The sequence below is a fragment of the Lactuca virosa genome, chromosome 4, assembly GCF_052849685.1.
Source record: "Lactuca virosa cultivar CGN04683 chromosome 4, Lactuca_virosa_CGN04683_v6, whole genome shotgun sequence".
NCBI classification, from domain to species: domain Eukaryota; kingdom Viridiplantae; phylum Streptophyta; class Magnoliopsida; order Asterales; family Asteraceae; genus Lactuca; species Lactuca virosa.
The window spans coordinates 62,909,250-62,932,232 of record NC_136429.1 but is presented as its reverse complement, the minus strand read 5'-3'; the positions used below and the strand labels follow the sequence as shown (position 1 = coordinate 62,932,232).

Below are 22,983 nucleotides of genomic sequence, written 5' to 3'. Positions count from 1 at the left end.
GATAAAACAATTTTATTTGTCGATCATGCATAAACTAATGTTTCGTAATCGGAAAACCTTTGATAGTCGGTTACGTAACATTTTTTATATCAGAAAAACGCAACCTATTATCCTTTAATGCTCGAAAAAACCATTATGTTATTTTTTGTACAAAAAAACCATTTTATTTTCCGATTATATTCAATAAAACCCTTTTATGTTACGATTTTGTACAATAAAACATTTATACCCCTTTATGCCCCATATGTGGTATGCTAGTATGAATTTGGTTGAATAAATGATTAATTACCCATTTTTTGTTCACTTGTTGCATTTAGTGAATACTATGTTAATGGAATTTCATAAAAAATCACATGCTTAATTTGATGAATTGTAGAATTGTGCGGGTTAATGCGTACTGGGTTTAGGGTAGTAAATAATATTTTGCCGAAAACCTTATATGGATACGTTAGGGTGCATATATATATTTTTTAAAAGAGGACATATAGAAAAGAGCTTAAGTCATTGTGTTAGTAAGTCGCCTTGCCTATCTAGAAGATCCCAATACACATGGTATATGTTTAGTGTTTCCACAATGTTCATAGACTGGATTTGTGTGGGTCTATGGTGGACGATTAGTACAAACATCAAGTTGGATTGGGTTACATACAAGGTACTTTTGATCATGCTTCAGCTCTTCCTTGTAGGTCCTCTTAAAAATAAAAATAATATATAAAAAAAAAGAAGGCACCCTAAAGTAAAGATAAGGTTTTAGGCAAAGTATTATTTACTACCCCAAACCCACTACACATCAACCCGCGTAATTCTACAATTCATCAAATTAAACATGCGATTTTTAATGAACTACCATTTTCGCAGTATTCACCAAATGCAAAAACTAGTGAACAAAACATGGGTACTTAATAATCTATTCAACCACATACATGCTTAAGAATAAAGACATTTCTAATAACTTAGTTATCATAGTACAACGAGTGAGAAGGCAAACAGAAAACAAGTTGTGTCGCTAAGCCTTTTTGTATGGTAAAGTCAATTCTTTTGAAGATTACATCCATAGATCTAGAGGATATAACATCGCTATGCATGACCCGTTGTACTATATTAAGAACCCCCGCCGCCTCCGACGCGAGGAAACCAAACTTATCAAATGCAAATGGTTTGAACACATGTTGATTTTCCATGCATGATTTCTCATGTTTTATGGCCTTGCATTTAGCAGCCTTTAAAGCAGCATGTCCCGACTTGAAACCCCCAACCCTCAAGCCCACAAGAGGGGATACCCCTGTAAGATCCACACATGCGTGTTTCCTTCTAACCCATCCAAGAATCAAAACGTCAGCCAGTCTAATGGTTGACCTTCCTTCTGTCGGGTCAGTCAAGAAATCCACAGGTGCCTCTTTCTTGGTGGAAAGCCCGACATGCTTAAATATGTCAAACAAAACATCCATAACCATATCATGCCTGTATTTGAACCCTAGGAGTTCTTTACAATGAACTGCATGCTCTCCAAAGGAGTCCAAACATGTTTTGCGGCACACCAGGCATATCTCGTCATCTGGAAATATCGGGATCATGAGCATATATTTGAGGATAGTACAATACTCCACATGAGACATATGTTGGCCAATCCCATTTATAGGGATAGATAGAAGAAAATCTTAAGCATGTGGTACATGTAACACTGAAAAACTGCTTTCTGCCTAGCTGTCATGTCAAAATGCACTTCCATATTTTCGACAATTTTACTAAAATGGGCACTCGCCAGTGTATTCTGGGATTTAGGAGGGCGATGTCCTTAGTAGTAAACTTGCTAAGGTCAATGTCCAGAAGCTTGTTACGTAGAGAAGACAAGACACAAGCATAATCAGAATCCATACCACATATGCTGCTATCCCGTAAGATGTAGTCTTACAACATCCAAGATTGGGCCCTTGAGTAAACAAAAGCATATGAGGTAGCCTCTACTGTCGAGTACAAACCCAAACCAAAAAACCTAGCATACCACATGTGGGCATAACGGGGGAAATAAATGTTTTATTATACAAAATCAGAACATAAAAGGGTTTTATTGTACATAATCAGAAAACAAAATGGTTTTTTTGTACAAAAAATAACATAATGGTTTTTTCAAGCATTAGAGTTTAATAGATTGGGTTTTTTTGATGTCAAAAATGTTACGTAACCGGTTATCAAAGGTTTTCCGGTTACGAAGCATTAGTTTAGGCATGATCGACAAATAAAATGGTTTTATAGTACACAAAAATAATATAATGGTTTTTTTGAGCATTGGTAGATAACATGTTGGGTTTTTTTTAGGATTTTCCTTATATATATATATATATATATATATATATATATATATATATATATATATATATACAGAGGACGGTTCACTTGAGATTAAAAAAAAAGTAGAGATCTTGAGATTCAACCTCAGCTACATATTTTGCATTTGCCGCTCTAACGCTCCAGCGTACCGACATCAACGGTGTATGCCTAATCATAAATGATTATATGGTAGAGAGGTATAATCATATATGATTATACATGTTTATACGTATATGCCTAATCATAAATGATTATACATATATGTCTGTTCACAGATTGAGTAATCATATATGATTATGACAGTTGGTGGCAGAAGACGTGGTGCTGACAGTTGTGGCGGTCGTATAAGTGACGGAGGTGACAGTGGTGGGGTCGGCTGGTGTCATAGGTGGTGGTAGTAGTGGTGGTGGTAGTGGTGGCGGTAGTGGTGGAGGTTGTGGTGGCGGGGATGGTGGCGGAGGAGAAAGAAACGAGCGATGCTATATAATCATTTATGATTATAACAGGCATGCCACGCCGGTATGCCGAAGGGTTAGAGCAGCAGATGTGAAATATGTGGCTGAGGTTGAATCTCAAGATCTCTATTTTATTTTTAATGTCAACAGAACCTACCTATATATATATATATATATATATATATATATATATATATATATATATATATATATATGTGTGTGTGTGTGTGTTCATGTATTCTAATTATCTATTGTATGAATATAGGGATGATTGTGGACCAATCATTTTAAAAACCTACAAAATGGTAATTTTGTAATCTTAGCCTTTAGTTATTAATGGTAAATTGTCAAATTAATTATATCCCCTAAAATAGGAAATCAGTTTTAATCTCGCCTCAGGCATCTTTATTAACCCTACACACCCACAATCAAATAAAAAGACCAAGAGGGCCGACCAACACCATCAGTCACCACCGAGCAACCTTCGTTAGATTTTTGATTTGTCGTAGTTATATGTATTTGGTACTCGTACTTGTATATGCTTTATCGTATTTTCGGTCGTCTTCGTCAACAGTTCAGCCACCACATCGTCGTTGTCAGCCTCTTTCTATCTCGACATCTCCGACGACTGAAGGTTAGATTTTTTTCTATTTCCGTGTGGTGGAACCCTAAATCAATGCCATCATCGTCCAGTATAGTAAAACCCTCTTTTTTCTATTTATTTTATGTTAACAAAACTATAATATCATTATTTTTGTTTAATCCACGTTGATTCTTTAACAACTTTACTGATATGCATTTTTCCCCAAAATCAAATGTAACTGATATGCTATTCATACGTTACTTAGAGTTCTTAAGCTTTATAATTCCTGATGTGCTATTATTCTATTGTTGCGTTAATTGTAGAAGTATTTGAGAACTAGCGTTTAAGTGTTAGGGAAATAGTTTTGAAGGTTGCATATCTGTTATGACAGAAATAATACTACCTCTTTTTTAATTTAAGTTTGAGCATATGGTTGGTTCTTCTTTTGTTTTTTCTCAGAGATCAAGTATGGTAAAGTGATTAATTTGTATATTGTAATAGCATATTAGTATTAATTTGTATATTAAAAAGGGTTTTAAAATGGGTTTAATTTTGTGAAATTTGAATGCATTCTATAGTGTATTCCCTTGAATCTAATTAAACTCTAATTTTGTGAGAATGACTTTCTTTCCTCATCATTGGGTGTTATTCTCATCTTTAATTGTTTCATTCTTTCAGAATATTTTGTATATAATGTATTCATCTATTGAATAATGTGTAGAGAGTATTACAATCTTGGAGAATCACATAAGAATGATTATGCAAGAATTGTATTTCCGATATAATCACATAAGAATGATTATGGTAGAATCGCATAAGAATGATTTTGCTAGGGTTCTATTGCAATTGGCTAATGTTTTATCATGATTTTTGTTTCTTATGTTTTTCAGATGTTTCAAGTTTTCCCTAGGGATCACTTACCATTCTTAAGTTTATCTCCTTCTGCACCTCCTTGTATAAAGTCATTCTCATGCAATGCAATTATTACTAAATGCCAATCTCACGGAATGCTAGCGTATTTTGAAGTGGCTTAGAGGTCAAATATACACAAGATATCTAGGAACTAAACAAGAAGGTGAATGGAGATTCTTACAAAAATGACGATATTTTTTTGCAAGAGATTTCAAGAATGAATGTAATTTATGTTTATAGTTGTATTCTTTAAGAATGAATGTAATTACTTAATCTAAACTATTAAAATTCGTCACATATAACATTTGTATTCATTAAAAATTATTGGTCTTGATAATATATGTTTATACTATTCTATATAGAATATAATATTTTTTTCATGATAATCATGAACATATTCTTTTAGAATGTCCGAATTAATAGACTTATTATAAAAAAAATGATTTTTATAGTTAAGAGAATTAGGTATTTTCTAAAATCCGCAATTTTCTTTTTTTAAATTTATGTTAATTGACTAAAATACCCTTACAATGAAATTAGATGATATTTTTCAATTATTTTTAATTCAGTGATATTTGTTACTCACTTTCTTAAAATAACTAAAATGATTGGCCTACAATCATTCCTATATCCACACAATAAATAGTTAGAACACAAAAACCTAAGCATATATATATATATATATATATATATATATATATATATATATATATATATATATATACAGAGAGAGAGAGAGAGAGTTAAGTTCAAATGTAAATAGACATCTATTGTGCGTACGGGTGGGAATCGGTTCGGTTTATGAGTTCTTCACTTTCCTCAAAACAGTTTCCTCGGGTTGAAATATTTTTTGGTCTAAACCGAACCAAATCGAATTCAAATTCTCTAGACCAAACCAAAAACCGAATTCTAATTCGGTTTGGTTTGGTTTGAAAACCGAGAAAACCAAATATTAACTTAAAAAAATAGTGTTTCAATTTTCCAAACATAAATTACAATGTTTTAACATAGAAACCTAAAGTATCAAACATAAAGATGTAAAGTTTCATACAAAAAGATCCAAAGTTTCATACATAAAATGATAAAATGGTACTAGTACTAGCTAGAAACATAAAGTTAAACTTTCAAGTTCCAAGTTCCAAACAAAAGTATAAAACATGAAGTTCAAAATTGTTCGTAGTGGTTTGCCAATGTTTGATCTCATTTATATATCAAGGAGAGTTGATTATGTTGTCGATTGGCGTAAGTGTACAATAGAACATTTTAAAATCAATACGTAACATATCAAATGGGCTAAAATGATTTTTACTTTATAATTAATATATTTATTTAATATATAAAAGATATAATATACTTTTTAATTAATTTATTTATGAATTTCGGTTTTTTCGGTTCGGTTTGGTAAACTTCATGAGACCAAAACTCGAACCAAAAACCAAATTCACAATTCAGTTTGGTCTTGGACTGAACCAAAAAGTGAATTTGAATATGGTTTGGTCTGAAATAGATTTCGGTTCGATTTGGTTTTTGGGTTTCAGACCAAATAATTCTCACCCCTAATTGTGTGGACGTGTGGACAATGTTATTCTGTGAGAATGACTAAGAGAATTTGTTGTTTGGTAATGTGAATACGTTCAACCTCACATAACTATTATCATTATCACACATTTTAATTAATTAAATCGTATATAAGGGTATTATGGAATTTTTTTATGATTCTTATTCTGTCAGAATGTATTCTTGATAATCATATTCTATAAGAATGAGAATGAGTGAAAAACGATGCGTGAGATCAAAAATGAATAAAAATTAGTGTGAATGAATAATAATGACAATATTTATGTGAGGTTGAACGTATTTACATTACCAAAGAACTTGTCCTCTTAGTCATTCTCATATAATATCATTGTTCACACACACGTCCGCACAATAGATGTCATCCACATTTTAACCTACCCATATATATATATATATATATATATATATATATATATATATATATATATATATATATATATATATATATATATGTGTGTGTGTGTGTTCGAATGAGAACAATTATATAATTGAGAACGTGAGAACAAATATGTGTCATATATTTTTTTTTTCGCAAAACCCTCCCACGTACATGCGCGGCGGAAGAATGTAATATTCATATGTGAATATAAAGGTAAGTATATTCTCGTGTTTACCATCCCTGTCATCGCAACCACCACTGCGAAAACCACCGCTACCCTTACACCGTCATCACCTCCGCCACCAACCGTCATATTCATATATGAATAATCACTTGAAAACAAACACATATTTATTTAAATATGAATATACTTACATATTCGTATATAAATATACTTATTCACATATGAATATTCGTCAACGTAACAAACACCTCTGCCACCCACCGACACCACCACCGCCACTGCCACCACCACCTCCGCCAAATTCATATGTGAATAATCATGTGTGAATAGACACAGACTTATTCATATATGAATATACTTATATATGCATATATGAATATATGTATATACTTATTCATATATAAATATTATCTGTTCCGTCGTCCCGATATGCTAGGGTGCATAAGTGGCAGATTTGAAATATGTGAGAATATACTTATCTTTATATTCACATATAAATATTACATTTATCCATCATGTCGGTACGAAGGAGGGTTTTGCAGCAAAAAAATATATGTGACCTAAATTTGTTCTCGTGTTCTTGCGTACTTGCGTTCTCGAATTCAACATTGTTTTCATTTAAACCTTCACACACACACACACACACACACATATATATATATATATATATATATATATATAACATGTTTTTTTTTAATTTACAAAAGTATAATATTATCAAATATAATTAATGTTTTGTTTTTATGAATTAAGTTTATAATTTATGAATTAATTTTTTATGTTTTTAATTATTAAAAATAGTGATGTGGCAAGTGAGTTGAATGAGTTGGAAAATATGTTATTTTCATGTGTATGTGTTGCAAGTTGAAAAAGATGAAAGAAATATGAAATAGGTAAACTGATGTGAAGCTGATATGACAATGGGTTGAATAAGTTGGGAGGGTTCTACTCTCTCGACCCATGTTTTGAAAACCGGACCGGACCGGCCGGTTCGACCGGTTCAACCGGGAACCGGTCTCGGATCCGGTTCTTAAAGGCCAAAAAACCGGTATTCGTGTGAACCGGTGAAAACCGGTCGAAGTGGTAAAAACCGGTCCAGTTGAACCGGTCAAAACCAGAAATTTAAAAAAAAAAATTATTTTTTCATTTTTCGTATTTTTTATATAATTAAATATAATTATGACATCATCCGGTTTTTCCAGTTTTTAAGACCGGTCCGGTTGGTTGGACCACTTGAACCATCGAACCAGTAAGACGACCGGTTCGGTCTCCGGTCCGGTTTTCAAAACCTTGCTCTCAACCCTTATTTATTAGTGGTTTTCTTGGATTTTGGTCTAAAAACAATATTTTATTTTATTTTGATCAATTTTTTTTCAGGTTTTATTTTAATTTTGGTTTTTAATTTATCGGCTTTAACATGTAAACTGTTTTATTTGTAATAACGACCATATTTTCCTTTTTCGCTTTCTCCGTCTTCATCTAAAGTCTAAACCCTGAAATCAAACAATTTCAACCAAATTTTATAAATTAAATATTAAGTGAATGTTAAAAAATGCAATTAATACAATGTGAAAGAGCGAGTTCTTAATTGAATGGAGCAGTAAACAATTGATGTACACGTATCTATTTAAAATTCAATACGGTTTGAGATCATGAAATGCAAACAATGTAATCAGAGGTCCAAGATGTACCGCTTCGAATTTTGTTAAAGGAGTGTTGGCACTGTATAAGAATTAAGAATTAAGAATTAAGTTAAGATAATTAAATAATAGGGAAAATGACATGTTAGCCCAACATTATTTTTGGAATTTGACGAATTAGTCCATAAATTTTTTTTGGGTGCTATATGAGGGCATAAAGTTGATTTTGTCGGTCTAAAAAGTCATTTTGAACATTCTGAATGAGTAACTTGGTTCCACATGGTCGAAAAAATTGTTGATTATGCCAACAAATAACCAAAAACCCATTTTCATTTTCTCTTGTAACCATCATACCCACAATTCTGCAACAATCTTGTAGCCACCAAGATCACATTATAACTCGATGGAACGCGTCCAAATCCAGCCAATTCAACCCTTGGGACCCATTTCTCAAGCTTCTCATGTCTCAACTTTCTTTCAAGCCCTTCACAAGCTATAATGTTCTTGATTTCTTCCCCCAAATAACACATTTTCAACTTTTTGACGATTCACTATGTTCCTGGAACAGTAGATTCTAAGCAATCGAATAGAGTCACATAAAAAATCAAAGCTTCAAGTGCTCGATCTATTAGAGTAAACCTGTTGTGATTTAATTCTTTTTTATTTACCACGATTAGTTTTGGTGAAAGGTTCCAAAGAGATTTCAAAAAGCTCATGATTTTCCCCGGATTTACCAATAACGGTGATGACGAAATCGAATTGGAACTCAGGCTAAACATGTTTACAACATCTTTTTTTAGAAAACCACCTATAGTTTGTGAATTTATAAGAATTCGATTTGATGATGGACTTTAAGTTCATTTAATCGTTTCATCATCAAAGGCTAAGAGAATGTGGAGTTGAAGAATAGAGTTGATTGCTAAAGCTTCCTTGGATTTATAGCGTAGTTTTCGATTTCAAGAATCTCCAATCAGGTTACGATTGGATTAAACTGAAACAAGATGTCTAATTTCTCACCTTCTTCGTTCAATCGAAGAGTAGTTTGTTCTAACACTTCTTTTTCTTGATGAATACTTGTGATTCCCAAATGTGGTGGACCTTTAGGACGTGTTGCAGATACTGAATTACTGAACCATGAGGTCAATTAGATGGTCATCTCCAAATTTAAACCTAAGCTGACTTTTTCAAACAGTCTGCTAACAGTTTTGATATTGTGTCCACTTCATTGCTGACAAGAAAGCCACATCAGCTTCAAGTGCTTACTTAGTTTATGAAACATGTCATATTAGGTATGAGTGACCAAAAGAGCATGTCAATATCCATTTTATACCCCCATAGAGCACCAAAAACACTTTAGGGACTGATTCGACAAATTTCAAAAACATTGTTGGGCTAATGTGCCATTTTCCCTAAATAATATGAACAAGTTAGGACAAATAAAAACATTTAAAAAGTTAAATAAACACAAAACTACAAAAATGATCCCTATGGTATGCATTTTTTTAGAGAAAAGGTCCAAACCCTTCAAAAATTGGATGGGGGGTCTTTTACAACAAGTTTGTTTGTTGTTTTGGTCATTGTCCAAACTAAAATGAGGATTATACCATTCTTCCTTATTTTTAAGATTTAATAAATATTAAAAAACGGACCTACATCTCTCTCTCTGTCTCTCTCACTCTCTCAAAACACACACAATAAAGATCTCAATTTCCCTCCGACTATCTCTCTTCCCTCTTGCATTTCCTTCTTTTCACCCTTAAAATCGCATTTTCTTCTTGCCAAAGATAGAATCCATGCAACTGAGAGCCACAAGAAACCAAAACCTAGTGGTAAGAAACAAGATGTTCATGTCATAAAAGGGGCGTATCTGATCACACCAACATCGATAGGTTTATTAAACCCATAAGAAACCAAAATCGTCTACAGCCTTCGCATCTAGGTTTATTAAATTCAACTATTTTTTTTTCATTATGCTTGATTTTAAACACTTCATTTTACCCACCTACAACTAAAAATAGCTTTGATACAAGTTACTTGACTCGCTTTCAGTCTTTTCGTTGTCAAATTGTGGGGAACATGTGATATTGACATATTTATACATATTTTTAGGCATTATTTTAATATATTTAAAGCTATATTTTGGTAAAATGCAAAGATATTTGGTACTTATTAAGTTAATTTGTATTTAGCAGCCAAAAAGGACATTCTTGAAGAAAATGGAGTGAAACCGAATGAAGTTGGATACTTGGAGGACTGGAACTGGAGCTAGGAGCTTAAAGGAATGAAGATTATGCAAAAAGAAGTCCTACGACGTGGTGTTTTGAAGTCCACAACGTGGTTATAAGAAGAATCTTGATTCCTTGTAAAAAATAGCTCTCATGACGTGACATATTATCTTTTCACATCGTGACACGTGTCCCATAAGGTTCTTACACGTAAAGGTACACATTTCCTTGGAGAATACGAGATAGATATTGAGTTCACGTCGTGACACCCTAGTGGTCACGACGTGAAGAGCGAAATTAAGGAAACTATATATATAAGACATTATATCGATTGAAGAGAGAATTATGGAGATTTTAGATTACTTTTGGGACAGAAAATCTGTGAAAATCAACCCTTAGAAGGAGTATAAGATTGGAGATCAAGAGTTTAGAATATTGTAGCAAGAGATCACTTCTTACATTAGATTTGCTTAGATTGATCATGTCTAGCTTAAATTCATATGTGTTTATGTGTTTATTTTTTGTAATTATGAGCTAAATCATTAGGCTTCTATTTAGTGATGATGAACCCTAATACTATGTGTTAGTTTCTACTTTTTCATGCATTTATGAAGTTGTCTTAGCTTGTGTTTGATTATCAATACGTAGCATGTTAAAAGTTTTAATCTTGTTGCCTAGATTACAAGTTTTGTGTAGTTGAATGACCATTTTAATTGCATGAACTTGTTTAACTAATTGTTTATGATCATTAAATTGCTAGAGCTAGTGATAGACCTAATCCTAGATTAGGTAATAAATATTGTAACTTTAACTGTGTTAGAGAACATAATTTGATCATAATTGTGTTTGATTAATTGTCTTGATAATAGATAATTAATCGTAGATATATCTTACATAGCCCAATAATATTAAATTATCAATTTGGTGTCCACTTGTGTATGATCATTGCAGAGTAGTTCATGAATTGGTAAAAATGTTGGAAGATCGGATTAAGACTTCTAATAACCTTTATATTGGTAACAAACTAAATTAATCCATGTTTTGAAACTAACCATAAGAAAAAGGGGGATTCAAAGCTAAATGGAAGTGTTTTTATTCCCTTGATTACAATTTTCTTTTGTTAGTCGTTTGCTTAGTTTTGAGTTAATTAAGTAGTTAAGTTAATCTGAACTTGCAAAATCAGATAAAAAAAACCCCCTATTTTAGTTATTGTTTTTAGTTTAACTTTTAGTAGTTATCTTATTAGCTAAATACCTTTCCCCGAGTTTGATACCCAACTTACTTTACTATATTATAAACTGACTAGGTACACTGCATATAAGTGCATCAATAGTTAAGTTTGGTTAGGTTATAAATTTAAAACTAGTAGGTATATCTATGCACATCAAGTTTTTGGTGTTGTTGCCGGGGAACGACTTTTTTTTTCAGTTTTTAATTTAGTTACTTTAGGTTAATCGTTCATTTTTATGGGGTAAAAACCGCAAAAAGTTAATTTTCTGCATTAAATAGATATTCTGTTTTTTACTCACAACTCTCTGTCACGACGTGAAAACTAACGTTTTTCAATTTTTTGTTTATTTACATTTTAATTCGTTTTTACGGTTTTTGTTTTGTTTTGTTTCAATGATTTATGCCCAGGGGATCACAGCTTCCTATCTTACCACCACTTGAAGATCTAGAGTCCACATTCCATAAGAAGAAATATAAAAAGGTTGACGAATCAAGTAGTAATTTTCACGTGGACAACTTCGAAAGCTTTGAGAAAAATCCAAGAAAAAAAGGATCCGGATACCAGCCAGGAACAAAAAGCGAATCAGAAGACGAGGTCAAAAGCGAAGTAGAAGAAATGGCCAACATAGCGGAAATGACGATGGAGGAGTACAAGAGGCGGATGTGTAACGACAAGGGGTTGGGTCTTGTGCCACCCGAAATTCCAACAGCCACCAATTTCGAACTCAAGGTACATATTCTCGCTATGCTTAAAGATATCCCATTCTACGGGAAGGATCACGAAGATGCCTACAAACATATGGATGAAGTTTTGGACATTGCAAATTACTTTAATGTAGGGATGAGCATTAGAACCGCTGGAATCGGAACCGGACCGGAACCGAACTGGAACCGGAACCAGAATTGGTAATAAGGTCCGGTTACTGGTTCTCCATTTTTATGAAAACCGGTCCCGGTTCTAAAAACCGGAACCGGTTTGATATTTTTCCCTTTTTTTGAAATGCGCATAACTCACTCATATGAAGTCGTAATTACTTGATTTTTTTTCCAATATGTAATTTGGAGTTTGTAATTCATTTTTGACTGTACAAACATATATTTTGGTTAGATATTGAATCAAACACATGCCCCGAAAGAAAGAATATCGATGCTGCGTTTTTTCTATTTCAACATTTTTTTTTGTTTTTTGAATCTGTCTCGTTTTTTTAAATGTGCATAACTCATTCATATGACGTTAGAATTATTTTTTTTTTCAGCATGTAATTTGGTTTCTATACTTCATTTTAGACTATAAAAACATATACTTTGGTTAGATATTGAATCAGTTATAGACCCCAGAAGACAGGATATCAATGCTGCGTTTTTTCTGCTTCAGCCTTTTTTTTTTTTTTTTTTTGAATCTGTCCCGCTTTTATAATACGCATAATTCACTCATATGAAGTCGAAATTACTTGATTTTTTTTTCATCATGTAGTTTAGTGTTTGTACTTCAATTTAGAATGTAAAAAAAATCGTAATTTGGTTAAATATTGAATCATTTACAAGCTCCGAAAGATAACATCTCATCTATAATATTTCAATTGGTTCTAGTTTGAAAAATAACCGAAAAACCGGGACCGGAACCGGAACCGGCGCTAGAACTGGCGGTCCGGTTCCCGGTTCTTATAATATAGGAAAACCGGTTCCGGTTCCGAACCGGTTCTGGTTCTAAAGCTCATCCCTACTTTAATGTTCCCAATGTTCCACGTGAATCGATGTTGCTGAGGATGCTTCTAGTAACTTTTAAAGGAGCAGCTAAAGACTGGCTCAAGTCACTTCCACCTGGAGCCATTCGTACATGGGCCAACCTTCGAGAAGAATTCATTTAGCAGTTTAGTCCACCTTCAAAAGTTTCAGGATTGTAGAGGAATATTGTTAACTTTCAACAAGAAAATGACGAGTCCTTATATGAAGCTTGGGAGAGATACAAGAGATTGGTAAGAAGTTGACCTCAACACAATCTTAATGTGCATCAAGAAGTTTCTATATTCTATGATGGGGTAAACGTGACCACAAGGCAACTCCTTGATTCTCAAGGACTAATGACGAAGAAAAATCCCGCTACAATCAAAGAATTAATAGAAGAATTCGTGAAGCACTCTAGAGAGTACCACAACCCTCGTGAAGACATTACAAGAGGTAAAGTAAGTAGTAATGGAGCTTCGAAGGACTTGGCAACGGTAATCACAAAGCTCGAGAATATGGGCCGGATGATGACAAAGATGGGTCAATCTATACATGTCATACAAGTAGGTTGTGACAATTATAGTGCACCACACTTGACAAAATATTGTGATTTAGATGAGAACGGGAATCGAAAAGTACAAGTATGCTACTCAAGTGGTGACCGGTATGATGAAGATTTGAGGAAGCCAAATAGGGAATGGCTGCCATATGAAGAATACAAGAAGGCTAAAGAAGAAAAGTATCGGCAAACTGGATGAGGCTACTACCAAAAAGAACAACCACCACCCAAGAAGAAACCTAATTCCTAGTCAATGCTCAATAGATTCATGGAAGCTACACTTAGAAACCAACAACCTTCCATTACTAACATTGAGACTCAACTTGGGAAATTGACTAAGCTCGTAAACGAACGGTTACCATCTAAAAATCCCGATCCAAAACCACAACCACACGTCGTGGCCATTTCCACTAAATAAGACACCATCTCTGAGCCTCTAGTGATCGTAAATGAAGCCATGAAGCAGCCTGATCCATAGGCAAAAGAAGAAAAGATCGAAGAATAAAAACAAGTTGGCACCCAGTTTTCACGACGTGACGAGCTCTCTGTCACGTCGTGGCCTGAGCAAAATCACACACATGCTTCTTTTTATCAATCCTTATCAGCCACCATTACCTTATCCTTCTCGAGCAAGGGCACATCCACTGGAACAAGAGTATAAGAGATTCATCAACCAAGCAAAGGGAATTCCAATTAAATTCCATTTATTGAATCCATAGCTAAGATGCCTGAGTACGCAAAATTCCTTCAAGATCTTCTCGGCATTCGTCAACTATTAGAAAAAATGTCCAAGGTTGTTCTTAATGAACAATGTTCAACGGTTATAATGGAAGGAATACCAAAAAAGATGGAAGATCCAAGACTCCTAAATTTGCCATGTGAGTTTGGAAATGCCACAAAGACATTTAGTTTAGTCGATTCTGGAGCTAGCACAAATTGATGTAATATTCTTTCTACCAAAAGATTGACCTTCCAGAATTGAAAACCACGAGAATGGCGGTCCATATGGCTAATCATTCGATGACTTATCCTCAAGGCATATTTGAAGATTTATTGGTTAAAATTGGAAAATTTGTTTTTCCAATTGATTTTGTTGTCTTAGATATGAAAGAGGATGAAGATGTACCCATCATTCTTGGACGCCCATTACTCAATACCACAAGAGCCTTAATAGACATTCGAGAGTCTAAGCTTACATTACGAGTGAGGAATGAGGAGATCACATTCGGAATTGATGAAAGGTCTAAGAACTCGAACGCACAAGATGAAATATTTTTCATGGACGGAGCATTTAAAGAAGAGAATGAGCTTAAAGAATTCGAAAAATTAATGGAAGAAGAAGTACAAAACAAGGGAAAATCCAAAACCAAAGAAAAAAGTCAAGCTTACCAAGCCAATGGCGTCCACTCAATTAGTTTTTAAAGTCATTGCCTTTACCACACCAAAAGATCAAGTCGAAGAGGAACATCAACACAGCAAGGAAACCAATCTTGATAAAACAGAAGTGGACTTGAAGGAACCAGCTAAGGAGAAAGAGAAGAGCATGGTAGCTGAAAAATCTCAAGGAGTCAAAAGAAAACACGATGCATGCTACAACCCAAGGAAGAAAGAAAATTTGAAGAAATCTTGTAGAAGATGGGTTGCAACTTACAAGAAGAAACGCCTTGAGATGAAGGAGAATAGGGAGATTCTGATCCCAATAGGTACAACGTAGAGCGGAAAAGAGTCCGACTCATGACTCCATCAAAAGAAGCGCTTCTCGGGAGGCAACCCGAGTTCGGTTTGCATTTTTCTTTCCCTTTTTTTTTTAATTTTTTTTTTTGATTTCGTTGTTATTTCTTAGGATTAGTCATTCTTTTATCTTCTGTTAAAATCAAGTGTCGGATCACAAAGTAAATGGTAAAATTTTTTACAATTTTTAAAGAAAATATAATGGATTTTGACAATTTTAAGTGCCCATGACGTGGCCTTTTATTTCCATGACGCGGGGATTCAAATGAGTCCCATATCTATTTTCATTTTCAATTCTCATGACATGAGCCTTAAAAACTTACAACGTGAATAACGAGGGGACCAGTACCTGTTATACTCTAAACATAAACCATTTGACCCTCATTTTTCACTTTACCACTCATGACGTAAGCTCCGACTTTGGTCCCCTACTGAGAGTTTTCGGTTGCATTGTTTAATCCTTCCACTTTTCGTGTTCTTTCCTCTCAATATGTATGATTTTTATGCTTTAATCCTTTATTTTTTCTTATTTTATGCCTCTTACAACCTAGGGTTCGGTTATTAGGTTTTATATGTTAAATTCATGCGTTTTTTTTGAGAAATTGGTGTTGCATGTACGATTATTAGCCCTAGATTGACTGTTAGATAAAACCCTATGGAAGTATTTGGTTCGATTTGGCCTACACAAGAACTGATTTCATGGCTGCTGTTGTACTATACTTACGACGTGAGTTTTCAATTCTCACAACATGAGCATTGGAATCACATAACCATTTTGCTTTCTGATTGCTTAATTGCTGGAATTTTGTTTTTGGTTTTGTTTTGCAGAATTCATGGGTCCAAGGAAAGCTACTCAACAGGCCCAAGGAGACTTATCCAACCTTCACCCGTTTCACTAATTTCCAAACGATCTTTCGCGTGATATTTTAAACAACTACACTAGCCGATTGGGGTGGTTATACAACAGTGAATTTGCTATTTCACCAACAATCGATTGGGCTAGGTTGAATGAAATTAGAATTTTGAAACGACTCAACCCATTCCTTACAAAGACATATGTGAGCAATGGAATTTCATTTGTTTGCAATGGTTGGAAGAACCTTTTCTCCATCAAGGAACCGGTCTACAAAGAACTTTATGTCGGATTTTTCGCTACCATGTCTTTTGAGGGAAATACAGTGGATCCTCAATACGAAAGAGCAATAGTGTTTAGACTTGTAGGACAATACCGAGAATGCAGCCTAGTTGAGTTGGCTTGGAGGATGGGTATTTTTGAGCAACATGAGGTCTTGTCACCTCAATTTGACATCTTTTTACGGGTCGTGGCATGAGATTATTCTGAAAGGGGTCAATAGTTATAGGTTTTGGACTACAATTGCAAATGGTAAATTCAACTTGGGTACACCTCAAGAGAGTCACATCTGATCTCCCATTCACCGTCTTATCCACCGCCTTGTTACGTTTTCGATAAATCATAAGAAGCATCATGATAAAGTTACTAGCCTCAGTCTATTCTTTCTTTGCAGTATATTGGCACCCGGAGTTTTCTACAACATCTCTTATTTTCTTGCTCAATATTTGGGGGAAAAAGCAGTTAGTTCAACAGCAGGAAGCCCAATCGTCGATGGGCATTTCATAACCCGCCTGGCAAAATCTTATGGTGTATTTATCCTGGGATTGGTTCGTACATTGACATGTATTGAGCGAGGTGATTTTTCCATGAACTATCTAGAGTCCATACACATGGTGGTGAACATGGGAGGATTTTATGGTATACCGGCGGATGATCAGGTGAGTCCAACTGAAGGATTGGAGGAGTAGCCGAGGCCAAGGGGCAGAAGACACATATGGACAAGGGGTGAAAGAGGACAACCGCAACAACAAGATGTGCCGATAGGAGGATTTCTAACCGACCCATTTCAAAGTCAGGTTGGTCTTTATTTGGATAATATTCGCGGAGGTGTGCACTATCAAAATAAAGCATTGTGTCACACCCCCGAACCGGAACGGTGGAAACGTCTGGGGGTTGGGTGACTTCATCTTGTAATGTCATCACAGTGTAAATAATTGAATCAAGACAACATCATCATCACACATACAATAATACAAACCATCATTGTTTACATAAGTGTGTTGGATTATAAATTACATTCCAAAATAACAAGCATATGATGATAACAAAATTACAACAAAATCCATGTGTTCTTGATGACCAACATGCTTAATGATTTCCTGAAATACAAGTTATTTTGAAAAAGTCAACATATATAATGTTGGTGAGTTCATAAGCATGTTTATATGAAAACCTTTGTATCATTTTGTAAAACACCAGAAAATCCGATATTTTCTGTAAAAATGATTTGAAAGTTTTGTATCAAATCTTGTATTAAAGCATGTGTGTTCCTGTTTTGAAAATGCATAAAGAGAGTATTCCATAAAATCCTATATTTCTCGTTGCAAGTAGAAGGTAATGTATAATGTTTGTTTCCCAGAAAATCCGATATTTTCTGACTGTAAATGAGTTGTAGTCTTTAAACCATAAGACCCGAATGTTCTAGAAGGAATAGCTCGTACGTGTATCAATAGTATAGTATATGTATTCCGTAAATTTTACAGTGGAGTTAATCTCTATTTGAGTCGTTATAACCATGCTTGATATGACTGATCTGCCTGTCATGACGTTTTTCAGGCGTCAACTTGTTTAAGGTAAGACATTTGTCACCCTAGACTGACCTAGTCTAGCTGTAGCGAACAGATCAGGTGCGGGGATGTCAACCCCGTATAGATCTATACAAAAACTCTCGCTCTCCCTCCAGGAGACTCTGGTTATAACTACAGGACTTAAGGTTGTACACTAGGTAGGTACGACTGAAAGAACGTCTCATAAGAACCTTAACTAAATTTACGCGAACAGTGTAACACACTATTTAATGTTTTAAATAATGTTTTCGTGTATGTATTTAGGTTACAAGGCCCAATGTGTAAGTACATGGATGAATGAGGCCCAATAAGCATGAAATGTGTATACAAGGTCCGTCGAGCATGTAAATGGGTCAACAAGGCCCATTAAACATGTAAATAGTATACATGACCTATCAAGCATGTAAATGGGTCACTAAGGCCTAATGAACATGTAATGAATGTATCAGGCCCAAAAAGCATGTAAATGGACCACGAAGGCCCAATAACATGAAAATGGGTAAACAAGGCCCAATAAAAGTGAGAATGACGTAATTAGTCCGTGTGTTATTATATTGTTTATTTTAGCTCAATTATATACCTAAATGACATAAAAGGCCCACTTTTTGTAAAAATGACATGCTTGGCCCATTAAGCCGAAAATTTACAATTGAGGCACATTTTTGGTAAAAATGACACTTTAGGCCCATTAAGACCGAAAGTTTACTTTTAAGGGCTTATTTTGTATAAAAGGACATTTTCAACCCACTTTTGATAGAAATAACGTTTTTGGCCCAATTTTAATAGAAATGACATTTTCGGCCCATTTAACCGAAAATTTACATTTTTGGCCCATATTTGTTTTAAAATGACAATTTAATCCCTAAAAAGTCAATAATTACCTTTTTAGGCCCATGGAACCGTGAGTTGCTAAATAAGGCCTATTTTTGTGAAAATTGACATATTTAGCCCATTAAAAGCCGTGAAGGCCCAAATAGAAGCCCATTTGTGAAAATTAACACTTTTGGCCCTTTTAAAACCATGAATATCATAAAGACCCATTTTTATTTAAAAATGACTCTTTTGGTCCTTTCCAAAACCGTGAGTTAACATAAAGACCTCATTTTTTGTTTATTTGTCAAAAGTGGCCCCTTATACGGTTTTGTTTAGTTTCTAGTGTTATTTAACATGTTTAGTCCTTTCAAGTTCATAGTATGTTGCTTATGATGATTTAGTTTACCAACATCACCAAACTTTAGTAGATCTCGAGTTTTTATGAGGTTTTAACAAGTTTTCATAGCATAATCACTCCATATAACATGAAAACACACATATACATGCATAAATACATAGATCTAACACAAAGCAACTTGTATCCTCCCCCAAAACATAGTAAAAACCGAAAACAAGGGCGTATGAACTCACTTTGGTTGATGGATCGGTTTTGGTGAGAAGATTGAAAAAGATTTCGGCCTAGCAAGCTCCTTTGAGAAGATCTTCGAACTTATGGAGTTCTAAGAAGCATGGATCATGAAATGGAGTGTTTATGAGTGAAGGACTTATCATAAAATAAAGTTAAACACCTTGATTAGAAAGTAGCTTACCAAGAATGATGATCTTTGATGAAGTGTTCTTGAACACACACACAAGCACACACGAATTTGGAGAGGGTGGATGAGTGAATTGTTGGAGCTCTAGAGAGAATTGTTGGGTGTAGTTGTAATGGAAAGAAAATGAGAGTGGTGGTGAAGTCCTTATGGCCGAGAATATGAAGAAAAAAGAGAGAGGTCATTACATGGTGGTTAACTACTTAATCCTAGATACTTGTTGGATAAATTACATAGATATTTGTAGGTTAATGGTGAGGTGTCACCAATAAGCCAATTTAAGTTTTCTTCCTTTTTTTTCTTTTTTAAACCGAGATTGGGAGGGAAGAAAAGAAGGAATGAACATTGGGCTCAAATTAAGTATGGATAATGTAAATGAGGTGATCCGGGAGCTGGGTTGTGTCTTGAAGCCAAAGGGGTATATTGGTAAAGTGGTAGTTCGAGCCCTTTATGGGTTTTGGGTTTTATTCAGAAGGATGTAAGGCTTAGGCGTGTTTCTAGGAGCATAGGGATTCTCGCCACCTTTTTGTGGATATAAGTTTCGTCAGAAACGGACCTAAAATGAGGGAGTTATGTTAGTTTGAAGGTTTTGACAGTTTTGGTCCCTGGTGTTGGATTAGGTGTCTAAGCCCATAACTATAATTGGTATGAACTTGAATTGATAGCAACACAGTCCTTTTGGGTTGCCCTCAACCTAGCAACTGGACAAGTAAATTATGAAAGGAGAGATATTAATTTATAAGATTAATAAATTAATATATATAAATGATTTATTAATATGTTAAAAGATTAATATATTAATTAGAAATCATTATGTTTAATTAATAGTTAGCCAGAAATTAATCAGAATTAATTTTGGGGTTAAAAGTATTAATTATAAAGTGTAGGGACTAGTTTGCAATTAACTAATAGTTGAGTGGAAGGATCCAGAACCTCCTTAGAAGGAGGTGGACGAAATCCATAGGGGAAACCCTAGAGATTTCGTCCAAGGGGTTCTAGATAAGGCCCTTGGGCTTTGCTTAGGCCTTAAGCAAGGAGCATTAGGGTTTTCCCAAAACCCTAGATCCCTCAGCTATTTAAGGAGCCTCCTGGCTCACATTTTCGACCACTCTGTTCTTTGGAAGAAACCCTAGGCCGAATTGCATACTCCCTTCCTCTCTCTCTTCTTCTACTTTCCTTCTTGCTAGTTCTTGGGTGTGATTCCATTAGAGGCATTACACTTGTGGTGCTAAGCTTCCAAGAAGATCAAGATCAAGATCAAGGGAATTATCAATTGTTTGCTATAACAATTGAAAGGTATGTAACTCTTAAACCCTAGTTTGTTAATTTCGAAATTAGCCTATCTCCTCTAGGGTTCTTGTTTTTCAATTCAAAGTTATATGTTCAATAGTTAAAACATAGATCCAAAGTAGGTTGCATGTAAGCTTAGGACTTGTTTTCTAGTTTATTTGTTTTACATAAAACCCATCAGTGGTATCAGAGCCATTGTTTGTTTTAAATTGAATTGCTATAATTGTTTAATTGCAAATTAGGGTTTATAGCTATTAAACCCTAAAGGCCAAATTTTCGAAATTAGGGTTTTGGATAAAAGGGTTTTCGAAAACCCTAGCCTCCAAAGAACCCTAATCAAAATTAGGGTTAGGGTTTTGAAAAACCCTAGCCTCCTCCCTTAAGAATTTCGAAATATGCCTAGTTGTTTTAGGGTTTCTTGTTTTGGATAATTGTTACTTGATTAGATTAATTGGATAATTATCCTTACCCTATTTTTCGAAATTTAGAGGGATAAGGATTAGGATTAAATTAATTGATTAATTTGATAATCCTTACAAGATTTAATAAATTGATTAAAAGTTAATTAATAGATAAATATTAAATCTAGTTAATTGGTTTATTTAAATTTAAATTTAATAGTTTGAATTTCGAAATTTATATAAACCTTGAAGTTTTAAAAGTTTTTAAAACACACCTTATATATGTATTATGATTAAATGTTTAATATTATATATGTATAAGAATATGGTCAGTCAAATCGCTAGTATGTCTCATTCACGAAGCTAGTCTATAAGGGGGGTATAAGGAAACTGCCTATAAAATGGTAGTTGAATGGGTGTCCACTCTCACCCACCACTCCCTTGATTAGTGGAGGGTCGTTAGCAGACCGGATTTGATAGGACAACTACTTCTCATTAAAAGTATAATGCTATTAAAGAAAGTACTAGAACATTATTTTTCAAAATCCCAACTCTAGTTACTTTAGGAAAAATGTGAAAAGTATGCTAATCCATGAAATTGCACATTATGCTTTATTGGTCGTTAGTGGAGCGTGTGTGGTTAACCAGCACACTAAAAGGCACTAATAAAGAGTAGTAATGGGTATCTCATAATTGTCATTTTGATGGAGCGTGTGTGGTTTACCAGCACATCAATAGTTAATGATATAGACAATGAGGTTACCAAGCACATTTGCATGGTTATTCACATCTTGTTTGTGATCCTCGGCATCCCAGTCACAAATAGAAGAGCATAATCTGAGATTAAAACATGCCATTGAATAGTTTCAATGTATCTCAAAAGAATTAGGAATTTCACTTCGTTTGTTTCGTCTAATGGTGGAATTGGTGAATCGTCATTCACCTACCTTTATGAAATTTACACTTGGATCTCGGCATCCCATTTCTAAGTTGTGAACCTTCATAGTTGGATCCTAACCTTAATATTATATCTTTGGGTTATTATATTGAGGTATCTTGAAATCTAACTAAAACTTTCTTTCTTTTCAGATGTCTACTCCTGGAAACACTTCTGCTTCATCCTCCTCCAACCAAAACTTCTCTTTGCTCAATATCTGCTCCAAAGTCGTTATGGATGGCTCTAACTATAACGATTGGATGCGCAACATCAAGATGGCGCTTCGTTTTGAGAACAAAGAATATGTTCTTGAAAAGGAGCTCAAAGAACTTGATGAGTCAAAAGCTACTCCTGAAGAATATGATGCCTACAAGAAACATTACGATGATGCTACCAAAGTGGCATGCATCATGGTGGCAACCATGTCCCCAGAACTGCAGAGGTACTATGAGGACTACTGGCCTTTTAAGATGAACAAGGACCTTATGGAAAAGTACCCTAAGCGAGCTCGTCAAGAAAAGTTTGAAGTAGTCAAGTCAC

General features: G+C 34.4%; 1 non-coding gene and 1 pseudogene across 1 annotated transcript; both read right to left on the bottom strand.

Annotated features, from left to right (window-relative positions):
• Positions 1-8,261: 8,261 nt before the first annotated feature.
• On the bottom strand, positions 8,262-9,285 carry LOC145104541 (scarecrow-like protein 3 pseudogene; annotated as a pseudogene).
• Positions 9,286-13,408: 4,123 nt separating this feature from the next.
• LOC145110448 (small nucleolar RNA R71) lies at positions 13,409-13,517 on the bottom strand. Its single transcript, XR_013709825.1, has one exon. It is a non-coding gene; the product is annotated as a small nucleolar RNA R71 (small nucleolar RNA).
• Positions 13,518-22,983: the final 9,466 nt, after the last annotated feature.